Source organism: Thermobia domestica, chromosome 5, assembly GCF_964235325.1.
Source record: "Thermobia domestica chromosome 5, izTheDome1.hap1.1, whole genome shotgun sequence".
NCBI classification, from domain to species: Eukaryota; Metazoa; Arthropoda; class Insecta; order Zygentoma; family Lepismatidae; genus Thermobia; species Thermobia domestica.
Window position 1 is genome coordinate 184,916,464 of NC_137458.1, and position 21,229 is coordinate 184,937,692.

The window sequence follows — 21,229 nt, forward strand, 5'->3', positions numbered from 1 at the left end:
GAAAGTACCAATTAAAAAAAAAGTCTCCCCCCCCCCCCCCGAAAAGCATACTTTATCCCTCAATATATACCTAGTAAGAATGAAATGAAAGTAATTGTTTCAGTTTAACGTCCCATGTTTATACCCTTTAAGCTAAGGAAAATGGATGATTAAACCTAGTGAAAGATGGAAGAATTGGTGGAATGAAGGGCTAACTGCCCAGGGCCCAGAAATGCAAAATTTACAAAGAAATGAAGATAATCAGACAAGGTGTCATTATGAGGTGACCGGTAACAAAAGTAGTAATGAAATCCATCAGTGCAGGCTGACTGATGCGATATAAGGTGAAGAGGCAGTAGAGCACAACATAACAGTGTTTCAAACTCACCATGTTATTAGCCAACGTAGGATGTATATGCTGCTGTAATGGAGGGAAATACCTAGATGTAGAGGAAACCTAGTAAGATGGAAGATGCATCTGAGATAAATGTAGTGAAATGGAGCAAAATTATGGGTGAAATCAAATTTTACGGGGACATAAATACGAAATGAAAAGTGTGCTCTGTACCACATAACACTCAATAACAAATATATGATGGAAGGAAGTGCTACGTCAAGGCAGTGTGCGAAGTGATAATGAAAGTATCGCAAAGCTTAGCTACACACGATGTACATGTTCTATGGCGTATGAAGTGCCTATCCATCATATTCACTTACGTACACCCACCGTCGCTGACAAGCCTGTTCTCAACGAATGCACTCCCTCGCAGCCGCTTGGCCCCCTGGCGTACTCCTGCCCTGACTCGGTTAGACAGCATTCTATGTCTTGTACTTGCTGGTGACTACCTAGCACAAGTTGGTTCGTGTTTAATGCACTGTAGCGCTTACACACACTGTATTTATTTTCAGCCTTCCTGAAGTCAATTTCTAAATAAGAAAGAAGCTCCTCCTGTAAGAAACATTTTCTAAGATGATAAGACTACATGTGATGTTTAACGAAATTCATTTTGGGTTAGGCATTATATTACCGGATCAAGTTTAGGAAATTTACTGGGTCAATTGGAGAATTTATTTAAGTTTGTGAGGAAAAATGAGTGAAAGTCTGGTAAGGGAAATAGTAAAAGTTGAGAAAGTGGTTGTTTATGATGCTGCAAGCGGCACTGCATATGGAAGCGGATGGACTATTTCGCGGAGAGGTACACTTGTTTTACTATACGGATCGAAAGATTGTAAAATATACATTTGGGCAAGTCTTTAATTTGCCCATTTCATGTCGAGAACAGAACTCAACCAACCCATGCGGGGCTTCTAACCCGCTGCTACTACTAGTAATAATACAGGGTGATTCTTTTAAAACTAACGGATTCCATTTGGGTCCAGTCTTTAACTGAATCCTATTTTCATGCGGTTTGTCGCAAATGATCATGGAAGAATGGGAAACCTATGGGACCATGTGTACTCCTTTAAATTCATCCGGGGTAATATCGATTACGCCTCAAGAAAAACAGCAAATTTTCGCCAGTGTACCTCACAATTGGAATGAGGTTTTGGATTTTTTTAAAAGCGAAATTGCACAATAAATCACATGTGGATAGCTATAGAAGATTTCTTGCCACAAACGATGGAGAGATTTCTTGGGCGACCTAAGGAGTCGATAACTGACATCTTTCTCAACAGCCGCCTGCGGGGTCCGACGCGTCCCTGTCTCACTCAGAAGCGAACCTGTTTCTTCCAATTTATTCACCAGCGACCACATTATGTTCCTGTCTGGGGCAGAACGCGAAGCAAATTTGTTTCTGAATGTCCTTTGCATAGCAACAACGAATTCCGTTCTCCAAAACTTTTAATGACAAACTCGTGTTGTTTCAAAGAATACACGGCAAGTCTTTACTTTGACTCAAACAGAGACTTTAATCGGTTCTTATAGGTTCAGTCACTTCCTAGAACTTTTTCTGCGTGAGTCACTTGTTGGAAATGTTCGTGCCTTTGGTGTGACGTCCTTAGTTCAGAGATTGGTGGTAGACTTTTTGAAACATCTTAAAAGCCTTGGGGGGAGGTATGGAAAATTGACCTATTAGCCTTCTGTGCCTAGTATAGGGCAGTGAAACAGATATCTTCTCGGAAATCCGGTTACCAACAAATTCTAGCTAGCTGACAATTCTCGACCAGAGGAGTGCGTATTCCTCTCTGTCACTTAAGAAAGGTTTTGCCGAAAAAAAAAAAAAAAAATAGCGTAGAAACTCCTATTTGACACCTTGAGTGGAAAAATCTTCCTTCTTCCTTTGGAGAGGAACAAAATTCAAACTGGACGGCAGCTCTCGGCGAAAATAGGGGGGAGAAAAAGATGATCTCCGTCACATGAACAAGGAATGAAATGTCTCAAATGTTTTGGCGAAGAAAAAAGTAGTCTGGAAACTCCGAGTGCTTGATGTTGCTTTGTTATTTGACACTTTCAACCTGCTTTCAACAGAATATTTCTTTTTCCATTGAGAAAGAATGATCTATATATGCAGGCAAGTTGGTCAGTGTTTGTTTATTTCCCCCTTCTCTATATAGAAAGAAAAAACCCACATGTGTAAGCCATTATACAGTGTATTGGGGACCAAAGCTATGGCAACGTCGTTGAACATAAGTTAAGTTACAATATCACTAGTAAGAGGATAGGATTGTTTGGACAGTTCCGATTACCACCCACTAAGATTTTTAAGATTCTGCCAGTTGTTTAGTTCATGTTTTTCATATTTTCGTTTCATGACGACGATCGAGTTAGCAAATGCGATTGAGAAACCGTTTCATGAATTTAATACACAGAATTTGAATGTGTCGTCTTTAAATAAGTTTGTATTAGGTTCAGATATTAACTCATATCGCTTTGCAGATTCAATTGAGGTAGAGAAAACCTGTCATGGATGTGGTCGAAGGCTGAAGATATTTCCGGCGTATGGTAAAAGTGGGCGTTTATTGGTTTTTCTTGTTTGTAATAATAGCAAGTGTGCTCCCTTTAATAAAACGACGTGTGTGCGGAAAGGAACATTTTTCAGCAATGTGAAGTTGAGTGTTGTGCATGTGTTCTTGCTATCTTATTTTTTCGTGTGTGCAATCAGCAATTATGAGCTCATTATTCATGAGTGTTCTCCTATGGCGAAACGGTGAGTGTTTTCATTCTTTAATTGATATTATTTTTATTATTGATCTGTTTCGCATTTGAGTATTTGGTTTGTTGCTGATTGTTCTATTCTCTTGCTGAGATGTAATTCATTTTTCTTTGTCATTCTGCACTGATTTATAATTAGTGATGGGTGTTTTTTTTTTTTTTAATTCTTTTTCTTTCTTACGTTAGCTTTATAGTAGTGGTTTGATTATTTACTGTTGTCTTGCAAGTTTTTATGGCACTTGAGGGGGAGTTTGGGGGGCGGGGGCTGCCCCCCATTTGGATCCAAAAAATTGATAGTCACCGCTTCACCTGAATTGATTTCTCGGAAGGCTTCAGGAATGATGTTTAGTAACATTTTGGCCCTTGTACTTATAGTATAATTCTTAACATTGTACATTACTTTGACTCGGACAGTAAGTGTAACCGGATCAGATGAATCTGTTGCAGTCACTGTTTGAGTCAAAGTAAAGACTCCCAACACATCGGCCCAGTTTCCTGCTTTGGTAACTCCTTACTTTGGGCAAAGCAGTGATATCCTGTCACTGTTAATATTATTCACAGGTTGTCACTAATTCTTTGCTGTTCCTTATTCATATACATATTTTCTCAGTAATGTCGTTGCCATTCCTGATACACATAATATTGCCGAGCGAGCGTCAGCGAGTGAAGGCGGGTCAGAGTCCCGCAGGGCACGTTGTTTTTTATCTTTCGTTCTTGAGAACTGTCACTGCGGGAACCGGTTCTCATGAATCGCTTATTGGCACTGCCGTGCCCCTGCTTCTTTTCGACCTTGGTGAGGCTGCCATTTAACGAAAAAAAAAAAAAAAGAAAGAAAAATCACACCAAACGTAGTTCCAATTGTAAGGTACATGGCGAAAATTTGTTTTTCTTGAGGCGTGATCGATATTAACCCGGATGAATTTAAACCAGTAAACATAGTCCCATGAATCCCCCATCCTTCCTTGATCATTTGCCACAAACCGCATGAAAATCGGGCTTGTTAAAAATTCTAGACATAAATGAAATCCGTGTCTGAAAAGAATTACCCTGTACTATGGACCCGTATAGTAATACTGCACGCCTAATGTAATGTAATCTAATGTAACTTAATGTAATTCAACCAAATATAACCGAATGCAGTACATTTTCGTACTTTTGATAGATGGTATATAGTATCTCCCCCAATCCTGCACATACCGTATAAGATCTACAGTGTGTTACTTTACAAAATATAGCTGAGCAAGAGACAGCTAGCGAAGGGAGTTAGAAGCTCCTAGGGCCCTTGTACTTCTACCTTTATCACAATTTAGACAAAAACAAGGTACTCGGTTCTGGAACCATGAAACGAGTTCGGGGAGATACTAAATGCAACCCCTTTCGATTTCAAATTGATCCCATGATACAGCACTAATGCCTTCATTTTTCATTAATATATATATTTTTCCATTGAATGGTCAGCACACAGACAAGGGGCATTTTCGTACGCGTTTTGTAACTTTTAATGTCCTAGGGACGTCTTTAATAGGGGACTGCAACCTCAAACGCCCCTGAAACACTCACACGGAAGGATATCATTCAGGAATTTTTAGCAGCAGCTCCGAAGCTAAATTCTTTCGGGAACTGATGCAGCTTCATGTACACTATATCCAATATATGAAAGAAAGAACAGGTTAAACAGCAATTCAGTTGAAAACAGATTCATGCGGCTTTCCTCCTGGGCCGCCATCTGCGGCAGTTTAGCCGGAGTGGGAGGGAACAGGAACACACGGAGAATATCCACCAACACCACCCACACTGGTTATAGTTAAGGAGCAGTACTTCCCATTTAGGGAAGGACGAGAAACGCCATACTTTCAGGAATTATTCAATGACTATCTAGGATGTTAAAAAGTAGGTAATAGACTGAGTTCTTGCCCTTGTACTTAGGGTGTTTAGGTAGTGTAACAGTAAGATGTATCCTCGTGCACGGGAGATGAGAAGTAGCTGTTCTTAACTATTACCCACACACTAATTAAGCGCTCTGCCGCAAAGCATTATAATCCCCTGAAGTCGCTATTCGTACTAATTACGAATAATAATTACGAATTCGAAGAGTAGACATAAGTACAAATAGGATTCGAGTTTACCACTAATTATTTTATAATTTCTTCGAGTAATATTTCTACAAAATCTGTAGAGCTACCCTAAACTTCACCTGTACACAAATGGGTTAATGCCACCCTGCCTTCAGCAGATCTAAAAGGATTTTTTTTTTTTTTAATATTAAATTTTAATTTGAACAAAACTAGTAGTAACTTTAAACTGCACATAAACATTAACGTAAAGACATCTCAAATTACTTAACCGTTATTTCTGGAATGAATTAGCCGTCACTACTGCTTCGTGTCACACACATGCCTAACCATCGTTCAACCGTCAGCCATCTTCATTATCCACTCCGGACATACTACGGAAGTTTATAGCGGTTATTCCAAAGGATCCGAAATTTTTGCACGGCCACAAACTCATATTTAGATAACTACACACTATAAAAAGCATTATTATCGTTTACTTGTGTATCAGCCAAATAATAAATACACATTCTTCATGATTCAACTCATACGGCTTAATTTTATTTAGTTACTTACCTTACGCTAGTATGGATGAAAAGATCAAATTCCTTGAATGGATCAGTTTCAAGTATAGTTATTCCAAACAAACCACTCCACAATATTCACAACTGCAGTATAAGTATTCAAAATTTTCTTATCACCTATAACAACAGATATGAATATGTAAAACAAAATATAACAAAAAATTAGCAAGCTTTTAACTTAATAACACACACTTAAACACACAACAAACTACCCCACTTGCTGTCAATGTCTCGTGCGTGATTTTGTTCGTGCTTTGTGCGCATGCGTACAACAATATCTTCTGATGAAAGAAGTCCGAATTTCCATCTGTCGTAACGGTGGCATAATAACAACAGTTACCATGGACAGGATTAGGGGGAGCAAAGGGGGGCAGTTGCCCTCCCCACTTTTTTGAAGTGACCCATTAATGTATACATCTAATTTCATTTGGAAATGTAAAGTTATTGTATGTATTACTGGTTCATAGAAAAAATGATGCCATATAATATAACTCTATGCTGTTGCGTGAGTAGGCCTACGTATTGGTTTTCTTCCCGTGGAGTTAAGAAAGCTACAAGAATTGGGTTGTGATTGCCACGGAAAATGGTCCAAAAATTAATCTTTTGGAGCGCAATTCCAGCGTACTTTCATTTCTTCTTACAATGTTAGTCGGCTCGATATATTAGTCAGACGCTTTGAAACTAATTGAAAGAACATTTCACAAAAGAAAAAAAAAATATTTCATAAAGTTATTCTTTAATTGCACAAAAATTGACAGTTTCTAAAATGTATTTTCTTCTTTATAATAGTAAAGGATATTGATTAAAAAGAGAGTAATAAGAAACAACTTGTACCTTTTCCATTGTTTTGCAGTGTAATATACGAGTGAAGTGATGCGTTTAAAGCTGTACGAGTGTATATACAATTAAATTTAGTGAATTCAACATAATTCTAGGTTTTAGGATTATTTTGTATAACTGGAGTGTGGAGTGATTCTAAGTATTGTTTTTTGATGTGTTCCAAGAAAGTGAAAACTGCACCTAATGACAACGAACATGTTTCGGAAGGGCCACGGTGGCTCAGTGGTAGAGCGTTCAACTCTGGTGCGTGGGGTCCTTGGTTCGGTCCCCGCTCAAGCCAAGTAAACTTTGTGGTGGACAAACACCGTGTGCGATGGTTTTCTCGGATTTTTCCCACTTTCTTCACTCCACCATTTCATTCATTTCTAATCATTAACTCCCCTTTGGCCTAGCCGGCATAACTCTGGAACGTAAAACTTTAAGAGTTTCATTTCATTTTAACATGTTTCGGGAAGCTGCAAAGGTACTCTAAATTTTGTGCATGTGTTTGTAGTATTTACTGTCTTTCTAAGAGTAATAAAATACATTTAATAGCATGTGTGGAATTAAAAATATAAGTTTTTAATTAATCCCCCAGTTACAATATATCTTTTTCAAAACAAGCCTCATCATTTATTACTATGATTAACTAGCAGCGTTCACCCCGCTTCGCTGCGGTCACCCCGGAACGCAATAAACTTTGTTACTTAGATAATTTTTACTTTTTCGCTTTCAAATTGCAGTAAATGTTAACATTATAGCGCCTGTCATTTATTATCCTTTCTATTTATTTGTTTTGCAAATTTGTTATTAAATACCGGTAATCTGATCACACAATTTTCCAGACAGAATTTTAAGATGTTCACAAACAGGAATCAGATCTCTTCTTACATCTTCGTTGTTTAAGAGTACAAAGAGTTATAGTACCTACTTGTGTTGCTCTTGACAATTTACTTAATAAAATATAGCATGTCAGCTGTCAGTCTTCTTTGTAGGCGTACTTCTGTTCCGCTTGTGTAGCAACTAGCGACAGCCAACAAAAATGAGAAGAAAACTGACCAAACAAAGTTCTGGAAAAAAGGAATTGAGGTAAAGGAGAAGTTATATATCTCCATCACGTGTCGTGAAAACGAGGAGGAAAGAGTTCAGAGGACTTTCAAAATTTCAGAGAAAGCTTTTCTGTGTCCTGAAGTATACCGCAGCCAAGTAGTAGCAATGTATGCAAAAAATCCTGCTTGACTATTGGGAAAAATAAAGGAAAGTGTGCACAGCATATTTTGTGTTTATTTTAAGTTTTTTTGGGGTATTAATCCGTAGAAGGAAAAAGTACTGTAATTGACCGTTATAAGCATATATATATATATTTTAACTGAAAGGTCTATCTCCATTAAGCGGAAACTTGTCTTTAACGGAAATTTTTGCGAGTCCCGCTCAATTCCGCTGAAGACAGGTTTCACTGTATATGAAACAGTAAAAGTGACTAACCCATCATCGCCCTGGCCAGATTATTAAACGTACATATAAACGTAATAACTATATAAGTATGAACAGAAAATCCATTGTGTCACGACTGCAAGGGATAAGAAAATATATTTCCTAAGTGTTTTTTTTCTTTGCATATAGCCCAGGAAATGAAAGGAAGAAATCCATGATTATCGGTAAAAATTCGAGACAAGCTGAATTTTTGCCAGTTGTTAGGACATAACTAGAGATACATTTTCCCAAAAGTATCATACCTCTTCCTCTTGTGCTTTCCCCTCCATTCCCCTTTAACATACGATTTGCAAGGTTTTCGATTATCGCTCATATCTCCGTTATTATTAATCCGATCTTCAAACTCTTTTTACAGTTTTCTTCCCTGAACCACGATCTTAAAAAAAAAAGAAAAAAAAAAGTTATTCTTAACAATTTTCGCTAGGTCTAAACTTTAAGAGAGATTCGTAGAAATATGTAAAATTTTACATTTTTATGTGTACTTTTTTTCGTTTTTTATATTTTAACTTTTGTGTATTCGATAATTCGTGGAAAAGCTTCAAGTAAAAGTTGTAGAGCGCTTCTTTAGCTTTAAAATGGTGCATATATTAACAGGGGTGGACTGGCTATGTAAAAAGGGCGCGGTCACATCTGAGGCTTTCGCTTGTATGGAATACCCCCTCCTAATAAAAGAAAGTGCCGGGGGGCTACCCCCGGAAAATTAGTACACGAAAAACAACAAAAGATTAACTAGCTATTGCAAGTAATCACGATAGAATTATACAAATTCAATATTTTCATGAACAGACAAAGAGACTTTGAGTACTAAATACGAGGCGTGTTTCTTAAGTAAGGTCCGTTTTGTTGTAGACACTAGTAGTTCGGGCGCATACCGCAACTAGCGTGTGCGTCGTGTACCGACATGCCTCGGGAACAACTGTGCTCAGTTTCAACTCTGTAGCTGACCTGTACGGTTGTGTTCTGTGCTTTCACAGTGTTTAAGACTATCAAGTCGCCCGCCGCGTGTGAGGTTTGCTCAGTGATATGGTTTTTGTCACCAAGTAACCTGTCTGCTGCAGAAATTCATCGACAGATTTGCGAAATTTACGGTGATACTGTTATGAGTGCAAGCAAAGTGCGTAAGTGGGTACGAGAATTAAAAATGGCCGTGACAACGTCCATGATGAGTACTAAGGTCGCCCTTCTTCGATTGCAGACGATTTGGTGGCTTCAGTTGAAGCGAGGGTTCGTGAGAACAGGCGCTGCACAATAACAGGCAGGGACGTAGCCAGAGTTCTGAGTTTGGGGGGCCACATTTGCAAATGAAATAAACCATATATATATATATATATATATATATATATATATATATATATATATATATATATATATATATATATATATATATATATATATATACATATATATATATATATATATATATATATATATATATATATATATATATATATATATATATGTGTGTGTGTGTGTGTGTGTGTGTGTTATATTGTGTACTCACGATAATTCGCTGAATCGGGTGGCGCGGCAACCGCGGATAATCAACACGGAAACATCGTATGGAGAACTCACCAGTAAATTGTTTGAAGTTAAACTTTAACTACTCTTTAGGGGGTTAGAAAAGAAAAGTGAACCTCTCCCACGAAATGCGATAATGAAACAATAATTTAAAAACTATGTATTAGTAGTGTTGTTTACTTATGCAAGGACATCCAACTAGAACATTAAAAAACGCAATACTTCATATAATTACTTTTTGATACATTTATATATACTGTACATTTTTGCCTTGTAGCTTTATATACTTTGTAGTTTGATAAAAATAGTTACAAATAATATAGTAACAAGTAATAGGTAACAGGTAATACAGTAACTACCCTAAAAAAGTGACATGATTTTCATGAGGTTCCCTAAACTGAACACACAGGCTCTCCAGACATATTTTTGCGTTAAAATGTAATATTCTACATAGTTAAAGAAACACTATAGCTTATACTAGACTAATAAACTTCAATATTTCAACTGACTATTATGTAAATTTAATAACCATTAACAAACTTTAGCATTTATTAAAGCTCTTGACTTCCTTTATATATTAGTACATTTTTATTGTTCACAAAATCGTTAACGTCTTCCGTGCGTCTCAAACATATGAATATTAAAGAGGCCTACAATAGTTGAACGTCCGTAAGCATAAAAAATCTAATCAACAAAGTACATATACAATAGTAATTGGTAAAATAATGGTCTAATGTTACACCACCACTTTTTATGCTGTTCTTGCATCCACCTGACAATGTTGTGCCGCATTGCATTTACAAATCACCTGCTGGACACAAACTGTAGCGCATCTGCGACGACTTTCTGAATAGGCCTATGTCAATAATTTTATCATCTTCAAGCTTAGAGGCTATCTCTTGTTCTATTTCAAGTGCGGCTAATGCTGATGTTCTGTTCTGACCAGACTTATAACGAATATATTATTTGATCAGTGGCGTATTTAGGGGCTCTGGGCTTAAGCCTTCCCCACGAAATTTTATTTACTATATTAAAGTAAATGACATATCTTGCAGAATTTTAATATTTCCAGGACTAAAGTTAGCAAAGTCCCTGAAACAAAATCGTAAATACGCCACTGGATTTGAGAGTTTTATGCACGCTGAAAGAACACTCACAAGAAGCTGATAACACAGGTAGCGTCAAGGCTATTTCCAGCAAATTCGTAATTTGGGGGAAAATTGCCTTGGGCAGAACAGCTCGCAAGTCCGAGATATTTGTAATTTCTTTCTCCATAAGAGATACTACGTAATTTTTACAATAACGAATTCATATTCAGGAAAATCTATTTCGAATTGCGTAGCACACTCTTCCATTGCCTCCTTCATCAAGAACAGTTTTGTTTTAAGATGACATGCTTGAATACCACCAATTACAGATATATTTTCCTTGCAGAATTTTCTGACGAACGCGTTCACAATGTTGTCATCATTCTCCTAAATTTTCGTAAATAACTATAAAGATGGTCCTAAATTTTCCAAATAAGTACAGATAACGATAACTAAAGTTCATAATTGACTGTTTAAAAACATGTTGGCCCTAATTGATATATCACATGAGTACCTTTCCATTTCAAAAAATATCACATATTTCAAAATGACAGATTGCAAAATAGCGGCGGAGGTTTCTGATCTACTTTGCCCATTTTTCTCTTTTCAATACGTGAAAGTACCACTGTTTGAATTGTCTATCTTTCACTATTTTTACAATTCAACAGTTTATTTGATATATTTCTATAACATAACATACCCTTCTCCCACCAAATTTGACCCCCTCCCCCTCCGTTCCGTATGGCGCTCAGCCACTATAATTTTGCACATAAAAATATTTTCACATACTCTATCAGGTGCACTAAGTCTCATCCTGCATCTCAACTCATCCATTTGGACCCTTTACTTGTTAGTCGGTTATAAAAAGTGCATTCGTATAGATTTTTAGCCCTTGGTACCTCAAGGCGACTATAAGGCTGGAATCACTATGGGCTGGAAGAACCTAGCAATGTTAAAAATGACGACTCCCAGCCCCAAAGTTACTGATCTTAAACTCACATTACCGTTCACTTAATGTTTAAGAAATAGCCTATAAATGGGTTGTCGCGCCCACGAACGGTCTCAAGGGGCACTAGACCTTCGTGGTCGACTGGTAGGATTTTCAGTGTTAGAAAATTGTAAAAAACACCGCTTCTATCATTTGCATTTACAGAACAACGAATAGTTTGTTCACGCTCCCAAGTAAGCTCTGGTAGAATTCAAAATATTGGTTTTATATACACGAGCGCTTAACTAATTTATGAGCGTACTGACAGGGTGTGAAAACACCGACAAAGAATGATAGCCAAGAACAACAAGTATTTATATACCGCCAGAGGATAATTATATCACAACAAGGATAATTCACATCAGGGCCACTATTTATGTGGGCCAGGGTTCGAATCTCGATGTAGCCACCAAATTACGTCAGCGGGTACATATCCCAACGATTCAGTCATCAAATTATGTGTGTGACGCGGGGTATCGCATGTCACAGACCGACAACAATTATGTCGCGCGTGCACATTCCACCAATCTGTCACCAAAGTATGTCTTGGTGAAGGAGGTTGTTATTAGCACAATAATAATAATAATAGCAAGAGGTAGCCTTGAAAAAGGCTGTTTATATAGGGACTTTAAATTAGTCCGTGTCAAAGAGGAGCTATGCAGCTCGGATGGAAGATGGTTAAATAACATACAATTTCAATAACAACCAAGTCAGGGCGCAAAGGCGCAGATGTCCATCTCAAGCAATTAGGCTATCGAATGACCACTCGTCAAGAGGACAGCTTTAGGGTCCCGTAGCAATAGAAATAACAAAAGCAAGGCGGTTTTCGTCAGAATGCGGACGAGGGGTGGTCAGTACGCAAGAGAACGAATGATTACTAGTATTATGATATTAGCGAGTAGGCGTCAGCGAGTTGGAATACCACTGCTATCAACCAGTTCAGAATACTTAACAAATTAGCGTATCAAAGCATATTATATCGTTATAATTAAACACGAGATTACTGCTCGAATTGAAAGAGATCTTGGAAATCAAAAGTAATTAGCAATTCATACAAACGATATTAAAACAACAAAAGGTTTCAAAGTAATTTTGAAACTACTTGGGAGGTGATCCCCTTTACAGTTAAGCGACTTGATGAAAACAAAATGCAAATGACAGGTACTCCCATGCGCAAAAAAATTGCGCGTATACTGTAACTCACGATTTTCCGTATTTATTCCTTTATCCTTACGTTTATGGGTAAAATTGAGTTATTAGTATGTGGAGATAATAGAGAGCAATCCATCTAAGGAGATATTTCCAAAAAATATAATAAAATAATAAAAATATAAACAAAAAACAAAATTATGCTCGGTTTTGTGTATACTGGCAACGATGATTTCTAGGGATTTTTTCAGTAGCACAGCACGATTGCGGAGGGAATTCAGCGGGGGAGTTGAGGAGATGGATCAAGGAACTGGATACTGGACTAAAATGTTGCATTTATTGGTTAAAACCTAGTGTGTAGATTGCCTGCCAAATATAAATTAGCTTCTGTAACTAAGATGTCGTACGAAAATATAGAACTAAACAGAAAACTCTTATGTTAAGGTTCGAAGCGATACGCACCATGGTTATGAAGATTATTTCTTAGGAAAAAAGAACAAACACAACGTAGCCTCTGTGGTTAGGTGGATAGAGTGGCGGACTCGTAGTTATTTTATTACTTTGACACCACATCGAATCCCATCCTATCCCATTCTTTTTTTTTTTTTTTTTTTTTTTACAAAACATAGTTTTTATGTTAATAAGAACCGAAGCAATATACTAAGGAAAACTTATTGATACCCAGGATTACAGTATTATTGGTAATAGCTATTGTTTTCCCGTGTAACGTGGGTTCCTGTCACCACGGCATGGCGCGTCCTCAGGTTGCGGATCGAGGAGAAGGCCTCTAGATATAGAGGTTAGCTGCGAATATACTGAATAAGCAGTCGTGGACAGACGACTGGGAGTGGTCCTCCAGCTTAGGGGTTTGGGCAAGGCCCTCATCCTGTAAAAAAAGGTACTTGTTCAGAAACATTCACAAAAGCCTCGGACAAGGACTGATAACTTGGCACGACATCAGCAAAAGAAAATGGACATGAGATTTGGAACATGGAATATTAGAAGTATTTATAGGGCAGGCGCGTTAAAATCTGTAACGAGTGAGTTAGAGAAATACAGGATGGACTTAGTAGGAGTTCAGGAAGTTAGGTGGGAAGGAAATGGATCTGAGAATTCCGGAAATTTTACGTTCTTTTACGGGGAAGGAAATAAAAATCACCAGTTAGGAACAGGGTTTTTCGTTCACAAACGAATATAACGGGTTGAATTTGTTACTGACACTTTCTTTTATTACTCTTAAGGGACGGTGGTGTGATATTATTGTTTTAAATGTACATGCTCCAACTGAAGATAAGGGTGATGATATAAAAGATAGTTTTTACGAAGAAGTGGAACGGATATTTGACCAACTCCCGCGATACCATATGAAGATTCTATTAGGGGATTTTAATGCGAAGGTAGGACGAGAGGATATTTTCAAACCGATTATAGGGAACGAAAGTTTGCATAAGGAAAGTAATGACAACGGTGTTAGACTCGTGAACTTTGCAACATCCAAAAACCTAATCGTGAAGAGTACAATATTCCCACATCGCGACGTTCATAAATACACTTGGACATCACCAGACGGAAAAACACATAATCAAATTGATCACGTTTTAGTAGATAGAAGAAGACAATCTAGCATAATTGACGTCCGGTCGTTTAGAGGGGCTGATTGTGGCACTGATCACTACCTGGTAGTAGCGATAATACGGGAGAGATTATCGTTGAATAAAGGTAATATTCAATGTCCGAAAACGGAGAGATTTAATTTAAAGAAATTAGAAGAGAGCCAGGTAAGAGAGGAATACCAGATTGAAGTTTCGAATAGATTCTCGGTCTTACAAGACTCGGAGTGCACTAGTGTTGAGGATACTTGGATTGAAATTAGAGATAGCATTAAAAGTTCAGCAATAGAAAAATTGGGACACGCGGAAATACGTAGGAACAAACCATGGTTCGACCAAGAATGCATTAAACCAGCAGAGAAGAGAAAACAGGCAAAATTACAGTGGCTACAAAATCCGAATGAAATAACTACACAAAATTTCGCAGATGTCAGGCGGGAAACTTCCAAAACTTTTAGAACAAAGAAACGGGATTTTTTGAAAGCTAAAATTAAGGAACTTGAAGATAATAGTAAAAATAAAAATATTCGGGACATGTATAAGGGGATCAGCGAATTTAAGAAAGGCTATCAACCTCGTGCTTATATATTAAAGAAATCTGACGGAACAGTTCTCACTGATACGGATAGCATCTTAAATAGATGGAAAGATTTCTTTGACGATTTGCTGAACACGCAGCCAAAAACTAATGTGCGTGGAGAAAAGGAGATACACACCGCAGAACCGTATATTCCAGAACCCAATCGAATAGAAGTGGAAGCCGCTATAAAGAAATTAAAGAAACACAAATCTCCGGGTGTAGATGAAATTCGGGCTGAGTTAATTTTAGCTGGAGGCGAAAAATTGTGGAACAAGATACACAAACTCATTCTCCTTATCTGGAACAAGGAAGAATTGCCACAAGAGTGGAAAGAGTCAATCATTGTTCCAATTTACTAGAAAGGCGACAAAACTGACTGTAATAATTATCGAGGCATTTCTCTTCTATTAACATCCTATAAAATCCTTTCAAATATTCTGTTAGCAAGATTGACCCCATACGCAGATGAAATTATTGGAGATTATCAGTGCAGAGATTATTTAGACGAAATCGATCAACTATCGACCAAATATTTACCATTCGCCAAATACTCGAAAAGAAGTGGGAATACAATACCCCGGTACATCAACTATTTATTGTTTTTAGAAAGGCTTACGACTCGGTTAGGAGAGAAACATTATACAACGTTCTTACAGAACTTGGAATACCGAGAAAGCTAATTAGATTAATTAAGATATGTTTAAGTGAATCCCAAAGTAAAGTCCGGGTAGGAAAATTTTTGTCCACGAGCTTCCACGTCGAAAATGGCCTGAAACAAGGAGATGCGTTGTCGCCATTATTATTTAACTTTGTGCTGGAATACGCCATAAGGAAAATCAAAGATAGCAACCAGGGCCTAGAGTTGAACGGCATTCACCAGGTTATGGCATATGCTGATGATGTAAATTTAATAGGGGAGGATAGGAGAACAGTGGAAATAAATGCAGAGATCTTATTAAACGCTTGCAGGGACATGGGTTTAGAAGTAAATGCAGAGAAAACTAAATACATGGAAGTGCGTCGGGACCGTAATACGGTAAATTGTGGAGGCGTTAAAATATTAAATAATGCTTTTGATAAAGTGGATACTTTCAAATATTTAGGATCAATATTAACAGACGAAAACCATATTCACGAAGAAATTAAATGTCGACTAAAAGCAGGGAATTCGTGTTACTACTCGGTTCAAAATCTCTTGTCGTCGCGAATTCTGTCGAGGAATTTGAAGCTTAAAATATATAAAACGATAATCATGCCTGTTGTTCTGTATGGTTGCGAAGCATGGTCGCTTACTCTGAGGGAAGAACATAGACTGAAAGTATTTGAGAACAAGATCCTGAGAAGAATATTCGGACCCAAGGGGAACGAGAATGGGGAATGGCGGAAACTTCATAACGAGGAACTACATAGTTTATACGGTTTAACCAACATTGTTAGGGTCGTCAAGTCTAGGAGGCTTAGGTGGGCAGGTCATGTAGCTAGAATGGAAGAAAGTAGAAACGCTTTCAAAGTCTTGACTGGTAGACCCATAGGAAAACGACCATTAGGAAGACCTAGGCGCAGATGGGAGGATAATATTAAGATGGATCTCGCAGAGATAGGAATACAAAGTAGAACCTGGATGCAATTAGCTAAGGATAGAAGTCAGTTGAGAGCTTTTGTGAACGCGGCACTGAACCTCCGGGTTCCATAGGCCATAGAGTTAGTTAGTTAGTTAGCTATTGTTTTCAGTTCATGTTGTTGTATAGCTTCTCTCACCCTGTTTTCTTGGGAAAATAACAATTTTGTCTCCAACAAAATGTAAAGGATATATACGGACAGAAAAAGACATCTTACAAGGGACATCACCCAATTGTCCGGCTCCGATTTCAATGAATTTTTTCTAGCTGATAGAGGACATATATGTATTATTTGTAATGACAGAAATTTTTGCCATGGTGCATGTTTTCTATTTTTTATAATTTTTAAGAGTTGTGATGTGGTTATTAGAGATTATTGCAGAAGTCCTTTACTAACCTTTGCAAACGAAGCGTTAATGAAAGAACAATCATGTACATACATATAAGACTTAGGGGGAAGTTTTATGGTAAATATGACCTTGATGGCAGCCATCTTGAAATCCGCCATTTTGAATTAAGGACAAGTTTTTTAAACGGGAATAGGGTAATATGATACATAATTTCGGGCTAGAATTTAATCAGGAAGACAATGGTGAAATTAGTTTTGAGATACACCCATTTGGGGAAAAGTTACAGGCATTTAATTGCTCACTTGCTACGCGAAAGTCCCTTACGTCCGCTTATAACCCGCGTATTAATGATAATAAGTGAATAAAAGCTTCGGTAATACATATTGTGCCTAGAGAGAAGTGATACGGTAAGGGTATCCTTGACGGCAGCCATCTTGAAATCCGCCATTTTGAATTAAAGTGAAGTTTGAAAAATGAAAACCATGGCATGTAAAACCTCAATTTAATAGCAAATTTTCCCAAAAAGCCAATGTTATGCTTATTTTTGTTCTATAGTTAACCAGTATGAATTTAGGACTGCTCCTAATGTGCACCAAACGTGCATTATTCGATCTTTCAAATTGGCAACACTCCTAATTTTCACCTCATGTTTTAAGATTCCAACTGGCACTTTGCAATTGTTGCCATGGCTCATGTTTTCTAAATTTGTTACATTTATGAAGAGTTGCGATTTGTCAGTTCGTGAATAGTGTTGGGATAAGCATACAGCAATCATTCTGAATTTTGAAGACTTGCAATGTAGTTATTTATTTTAAATGAGAATACGTGAAGAACGTATGGACCTATGTGACGTAAAGAAATACAAATAAAATTATAACAAATTGGTGTTATACGAACACAAAATTATCAGTAAATAGTCTACATGTTGCACAAACGACAAACAATAAAATATTTTTAATAAATGCAACTTTAAAAGAACAGCAGCAATGATAGAAAATATCGAAGAGGCATAATATGACTGTTCCCAAAACATTGTACCATGAACATAATATGGAAACAGGTAACTTGTTTATAAAGAGGTGGGACTTAATTGAGTTCCCGATCAATACTGATTATAAATCTTACAAACATGAAATATCGACAACAATCGCTAGAAAAGGAATGACTTTTTTGTCTGATTAGCTAAAAGATTGCTATAAAAAAAAAATAAATAAATAAATAAATAAATAAATAAATAAATAAATATACAATAAAGTAATAAACATAAAACAAAACAAAAGACTATTGATTTACAGAACAATCATATTTCGTTTCCCTTTTTCAAGTGAATTTTCATTCGATTTTTCGTCTCATCTACTATACAAGCGACGTATTCGATATTACCTGAATGCAAAGTTGGAGTTGTTTCGTTGTGCGATGATTCATGTCAGTAAACGAGTTTTTGAAGGGCAAGCATAGGAAATAAATAATTAAATGACAAGTCTTCAAAATTCAGAAAGATTCATGAACTGGTAAATAGCAATTCTTAAAAGAATGTAATAAATTTAGAAAACATGAGGCATGACAGCAATTGCAATGTGCCAGTTGGAATCTTAAAACATGCGGTGAAAACATTTTGATAATATATAGACCTAGAGATGCCATTCCCTATGTCGTTGTATTATCACAATGGGTGAAAATTAGGAGTTTTGCCAATTTGAAAGATCGAATATATATTGGACGTTGGTGCACATTAGAAGCAGTCCTAAATACATACTGGTTAGCTATAGAACAAAAATAAGCATAACATTGGCTTTTTGGGAAAATTTGCTATTAAACTGAGGTGTTACATGCTATGGTTTTCATTTTTCAAACTTCACTTTAATTCAAAATGGCGGATGTCAAGATGACTGCCGTAAAGGATACCCTTACCGTATCACTTCTCTCTAGGCACAATATGTATTACCGAAGCTTTTGTTCACCTATTATCATTAATACGCGGGTTAGAAGCGGACGTAAGGGATTTCGCGTAGTAAGTGAGCAATTAATGCCTGTAACTTTTCCCCTAATGGATGTATCTCAAAACTAATTTCACCATTGTCTTCCTGATTAAATTCTAGCCCGAAATTATGTATCATATTACCCTATTCCCGTTTAAAAAACTTGACCTTAATTCAAAATGGCGGATTTCAAGATGGCTGCCGTCAAGGTCATATTTACCATAAAACTTCCCCCTAAGCCTTATATGAATGTACATGGTTGTTCTTTCATTAACGCTTCGTTTACAAAGGTTAGTAAAGGACTTCTGCAATAATCTCTAATAACCACATCACAACTCTTAAAAATTATAAAAAATAGAAAACATGCACCATGGCAAAAATTTCTGTCATTACAAATAATACATATATGTCCTCTATCAGCTAGAAAAATTTCATTGAAATCGGAGCCGGACAACTGGGTGATGTCCCTTGTTAGTATCAAACGTGATTTATCGTGATGAAATGGACTAGTTTGCCATTATTAAAAAAAAAAAAAAAAAAAAAAAAACTAAAGTAAATTACTGAAGTTGACTTCCCTTTAGCTTTTAGCTAAAAAAAAAAAAAAAATCCTTTATAAGACTATACTTTATGAGGCAAGGTGTGTGATCATACTCACAAATTTAGCTAGGGAGTGAAAGATAATCGTTTATACAAACATTTTACAGGTTTAGGTGCGTGAAACACCAATACACCATGGTCTCGCTTATCCGACCATCCTTTGTTACACATACCGTATGATCCGATATATCATTGCAGAAAGCACCAATCGGCAAGAAGAACTGCAAGTTGTGGTCTTAATATATTTTTCATGCTTTGGAGTATATCGCCTAGCGCGCCCGTCTACACGTTGACTCATACATCTATCATTCAGTGCAGACACGTATCCAGGTTTTCTATTCGGAGGGGGCCCAACACGAATCCTCGTAAGCACGTAATTCTAATGTTTTAAAAATATCAATATCAATAATAATAATAATAATAATAATAATAATAATAATAATAATAATAATAATAATAATAATAATAATAATAATAATAATGCAACAGTTCTGTATTTCTCTTAAACTTTTTCCTACTTTTCATTTATAAACCGGTTTACTTTGGAAACTGCATTATAGCACAAACAAAATGAAACAAATTTTCGAGAGAAATGTAACTAAAGAAAACTGTCTGCTACGTATATCACATAACAAAAATAGCAAGAAGACATTGAGTGTATCGTTCTAATATATTAAAGTTAAAAACAGAACGGAAACAAAATGTTAATCCTATTTAATTCCTGTTCTTTAATTCCAAATGGTATAATGGCATTATGGCATGTTCTTAGAATTATAACAAGACAGCACATTGCCCAAAGTTTGGACACTGACTATTAGTAAACTGATATAAAAGAATCTCAAAAGGGTAAAAGCATGTTTATTAAAAAGTACTTGAGTTTCGGAGGGGGACAGCCCTCAGGCCCTCACGCTGGATACGTCCCTGATTCAGTGCAGTGCAGTTATTTGTTATAAAACATTATTATTAGATGTGTAATATGTAAAATTATATCACAAGTTTTACTTTTAACAGGTCTTTTCTTAACACATCCATATTATCCAGCGTTCTGCCTGCCTGTTTATGTCGGATAAGCGAAATTCTACTGTATTTCCAAAGCTAGCATATACATGAACTAGAATTGTTTTGTCCTAGAACAGACAATAATGTGAAATGCTTATATTAAAAGGCTGGAATAAAAAAAAAATAAATACTGTTTTGGTAGCGTGAGAACAAATTAAAAACAATTCAATATATTTCCTAGGTATTAGATTATCATCTTATTGTGTCGATATGTATTCTTTTTTTAAACATAGTTTTAAAAGTCATACCATTCTCAATATTCCTAAGGAAATCGAAAGAAAAACTCCTATGTGCCTCTTGTGGCAAAGCGGCTTAAGTGCGTGGTCTGAAACTTAAGGTATAGATAGAGTACCCGTACTTCAAAAATGGAAATCCGGGACGCTACTAAATTACGAGAATCTTTGAAATGCTTAAAATTGAAAGAAGTGTTGAATACTAATTTACTTTTCTCCATTAGATAGAGTTGTTCAAGCATTACGTTATCACATTTTTATTCCTTTCACTAGACCTTCTTCCAAGGGCGCCGATTTCTCTGTAAATTTTTTTTCTGGGAGGGCATTCAAATGCAGACGATATATATTAGGATTTTAAGGCAAATTGCATTCAAATTA

At 36.6% G+C, this 21,229-nt stretch overlaps 1 protein-coding gene across 3 annotated transcripts in view; it reads right to left on the minus strand.

The window, feature by feature from the left end:
- LOC145686318 (afadin-like) overlaps positions 1-6,025 on the minus strand; it is a 187,518-nt gene extending 181,493 nt beyond the window's left edge. The window contains exon 1 of one of the 3 annotated variants that reach the window (XM_081759519.1): positions 5,761-6,025. The gene's annotated coding sequence lies outside the window, so the exon portion shown is untranslated. Of the gene's footprint in view, positions 1-5,477; positions 5,499-5,760 lie in introns of those variants that run through there. The other 2 variants (XM_081759518.1, XM_081759520.1) reach the window with 2 other exon arrangements.
- Positions 6,026-21,229: the final 15,204 nt, after the last annotated feature.